At 40.1% G+C, this 4,367-nt stretch overlaps 1 protein-coding gene across 8 annotated transcripts in view; it reads left to right on the forward strand.

Annotated features, from left to right (window-relative positions):
* Positions 1-827, forward strand: part of mrtfab (myocardin related transcription factor Ab) — a 60,287-nt gene extending 59,460 nt beyond the window's left edge. For all 8 annotated transcript variants that reach the window (XM_032502083.1, XM_032502088.1, XM_032502087.1 and 5 more), the window contains one exon: positions 1-827. This exon is cut by the window's left edge and continues 746 nt beyond it. The gene's annotated coding sequence lies outside the window, so the exon portion shown is untranslated.
* The last annotated feature ends 3,540 nt before the right edge of the window (positions 828-4,367 follow it).

The following is a 4,367-nucleotide window of genomic DNA, read 5'->3' on the forward strand; positions in this document are numbered from 1 at the left end:
CACACACACACACACACACACACACACAGTTTGCCCTGTCTTTCACTGGCTGTTACTATATGCAGGATGAGGTGAAATAAGAAAGAAACATAGAAGTTTAATTAATAGAGAGGACTTGAACTTGGTGGAACTGAAGTGGACTTTTTTAAATTTAATTCTGTGGGGATCCATACAGCAGGCTGCTCACATCCAAGGTGATAAAATCCTATTTCCTGTCCTGACCTGCATTGTAACCAGATTAAAGAGAACCAGGTCACACTAAAACAGCATTTCAACCCTTTCAAACCCCAACGGTTTGACAGAGTAGAGCTGAGAAGGGACTGTAAGTGACGTTACCTCGGGCTCCTCCTGATAGCAGAGTGTGTGTGTGTCAGTGCCTCCTAAACTTTGCACTTATGCTGAATCTGGTTGGTTAAGAGGGGGGTGTTCATGTCAGTAGGCGAATCCAAACGCTGTCTGATTGAAAACCACCATGTATCATGTTGATCAGCTGAGCCTGAACCCCACCCACACTAGTCACAAAAGACAACCGTCATTGGTCGACAGTTGCTTTTGAAATGAACCATATCAGTGGAAACAGTTTGAACTGAAACCTCATTGGAGGTTGCGTATTATTGGTAACATTATGGTAGACCACTATGTATTGCTGTATATGGGGTGTATATTATCAATTGTCCATATGACTATTTTTCTTTGCTGGTTGCTTTAGATTTGAGCTAGCCGGCTGGGGAATATAGGGTGAGGGCAGGGCTTCCAAAGTACTTGGACCTTGTAATTTTTTAAAGAAAAAAGTTTTAAAAAAATAAAATAAACATACTATAAAAATTCAAAAGATGTCTGTTTTTCTGTCTTGAACCATCATTTAGAATCCGCACCATATCAACAAGTGGGTTTAGTGTTTTTTTAGTTTTGCTTCTAAAAATGGCAAATACATTTTTGGCAAAGCTGTGGGGTTTTTTTTGCAGTACCAAACAGAACGGATAACTGACAGTGGAAGAAATTTGTTCCTGTGCTTGCATTTTATCCTAAAAACAAAGAATTTCACATGCAAGCAAACAGCATTTGGTGCCATGATTATTCTGCCGTTGTTATCCAAAACAGGACTTTCCAACTTCAGCTTTGAGTGTCCCAGCCACTCCAAAGTCTGAAGTTTGGATTCCTTGACTGCTTTATGTTCCAAAACCAAAGCACACCTGTTCCTTAGACCGTGACTTTTTTCAACAAACTATACTATGACAGGATTTTATAGCTCAGTCTGTTAGAACACTGGTTCGGCAGTCTGAGGTTGGGAGTTGTATTTCCATCAAGAACGTAAAACGTACTAATATATGGCTTTTTTACAACTTTTTTCAACATACTATATTACAACTTTTTATGATTTCTTCCAACACATTTACTATAACTCATATAGATCTATATAAATAACTTTTTCCATATACTAAACTATGACTTTTTTTACTTACTTTACTATGATTTTTTTTTATAACCGTCTGTCAGAAAACTGGTTCAGAAGTCTGAGGATGGGTGTTTTATTCCAATTAATACATATATATATATATATATATATATATATATATATATTATATATAAACATTCAGATCCTTTACTAAAACCATACCAGAATAATACACCGTTACAGTTAAGGCCCTGCACTGAAAATGTTACTTAAGTAAAATTATGTAAGTGTCATCATGAAAATGATCTTAAAGCAGTACAAGTACTCAATGTTGTAACTAAAGATATCCGATTAAAGTAGTGGAGAAACATAACCAACTATGACTTTTTGGCTTTTTTTTACATACTATACTATGAATTTTTTGGCTCTTGTCAACGTACTTTGGGGGGGGGGGCACTGTGGCTCAGTGGTAGAGCGGTTGCCTGCCACTTGGAAGGGAAGGTTGGTGGTTCAATCCCTGGCCCTGTAGTCCCATGTCGAAATGTCCTTGGGCAAGACACTGAACCCAGAGTTGACCCTGATGCTGCTCATCGGAGTGGGAATGTGTGTGTGTGTGAGTGTGTATCTGATGAGCAGGTGGCACCTTGTACGGCAGCCTCGGTCACAGTGTGTGAATGGTGAATGGTTCCTGTACTATGTGAAAGCGCTTTCAGCAGTTGTTAAGACTAGAAAAGTGCTATATAAATACAGCACATTTACATTTACTTTACTATGGCTATTTTCAACATACTATAAGATGACTTTTACTTTTTTTTAAATACTATTCTATGGCTATTTTTGACATACTATACAATTACTTTTTTATCACTTTTTTTGACATGCTATATGATTTTTAATCACTTTTTTCGACAGACTATACTATGACTCTTTATGACCTCCTCAACATAATGTACAAACATCTTTTACATAATAATATACTAAAGTTGGTCTTTAGAATAGTAGAATAGAATGCCTTTATTGTCATTATAATATTCAAAGTGCTTATGGCTTTTGGGAAGAAACTGTTTTTGAGTCTGTTAGTCCTTGCTCTGATGCCCCTGTAGTGCCTTCCTGAGGGCAGCAAGTCAAACAGATCAGAGCCAGGGTGGGAGCTGTCCTTGATGATGTTCTCTGCTCTGCTGGGGCAGCGGGAGGTGTAGCTGTCCATCAGGGAGGGGAGAGGGGAGAGGGGAGAAGGGAGAGGGGAGCCAATGATCTTTTGTGCTGACCTTACAACCCTCTGCAGCCTCTCCCTGTTAGCCACGGTGCAGCTGCTGTACCACACTGTGATACAGTGCGTCAGCAGGCTCTCGATGAACGAGTGGTGGAAGGTCAGCAGCAGGTTGGAGTCCAAGTTGTACGTCCTGAGGACCCTCAGGAGGTGTACCCTTTGCTGGGCCGTCTTGATGACCGCTGTGTTGTTGGCTGTCCAGGAGATGTCAGCGGAGATGAGGACGCCGAGAAACCGGAAGTTGTGGAACCTCTCCACACACTAGCCGTTGATGTACAGGGGGGCTAGGTCGGTGCTGTTCTTCCTGAAGTCAATGATGATCTCCTTTGTTTTCTTGGTGTTCAGAGCCAAGTTGTCCAGACCTGTCCTTGATATGTTGGAGAACAAGTTTCTCGAAGTACTTCATGATTACCGGGGTGAGGGCCACACAACGGTAGTCATTTAGGCTGATGGTAGGAGACTTCTTCGGCACTGGGATGATTGTGGCTGGTTTTAGGCAGAGCGGTGTGACTGCCTGGGCCAGGGAGAAGTTGAAGATCCTGGTAAAGATGAGGGCGAGCTGGTGAGCGCACGCCCTGTGCACCTTGCCAGGTACTCCGTCTGGGACAGCAGCCTTCCTTGGGTTCATTGCCAAGAGTACTCGCCCGACGTTGTGGTCCTTTACAGTGGTTGGGTGGTGCAGGAACCAGATGTGGATGGGGGCAGGGCTGGGGTAGTGCATGAACCAGATGGGGGTATAGGCAGGGCTGGGGCAGATGAGTGGTGGTGTTGTGATAATTCGAAGCAAACAAAGAAGAAATTCAGCTCCTCTGCCAGATTCGCAGTCAGGTCACCTGGTGTTGCATCACAACCTCTATAGTTTCTGATATGTCTTGAATGCCCCGCCACACCTGCCGTGTATTGTTGCGGGACAAGTGGGACTCTATGCTCCTCTTGTCATCCGCTCAGTCTGTTAGAAGACTGGTTGGGGTGTCTGAGGTTGGGGGTTTGATCCCCATCAAGAGGAAATATTTTAAAGTCAGATGTCCACAGGAAAGACACACTATAGCATGACTTTTTTCAAAAAAGTCTGAAGTCTGAGTATAGCCCATTTTTTGAACGAGCAATACTATACTATGGCTATATTCAACATACTATATATATATATACGTATATATGTACATTATGACTTTTTTGGACATACTATACTATGACTTTGATGACTTTTTCGGCAGACTGTGCTTTGACTTTATTCACTTTTTTCAACATAATATACTATGACTTTTTTTCAACATATTATACTATGAATTTTTTTCAACATACCATACTATGACTTTTTTGGCTCTTGTCAACATACTATAGAGACTTTTAATAACATTTTTCAACATGACGGTTTTTATACCTTTTTCAGTAATCTGAGGTTGGGAGTTTTATTCAAATCGAATGTTAACAGTATATACTATACTATGTTTTTAATGACTTTTTTCGACATACTATAGTCATACTATGTCTTTTTTTAAAAACTTTTTTCAAGATATTGACTTTTTTCGACATATGCCTCACCTTTTATGATTTTTTATATGGTATAGGCCAACTAATTATTTAATTAATTAATTGCTTGACAAACAATAAACAATTTTGTTCAACTATTGGACAAAATAATCTGTATAACTTTATATATAAATATGTAAAGTAGGCCTACACTTTAAATACTGATCATTT

This window comes from Etheostoma spectabile, chromosome 21 (assembly GCF_008692095.1).
Source record: "Etheostoma spectabile isolate EspeVRDwgs_2016 chromosome 21, UIUC_Espe_1.0, whole genome shotgun sequence".
NCBI lineage: Eukaryota > Metazoa > Chordata > Actinopteri > Perciformes > Percidae > Etheostoma > Etheostoma spectabile.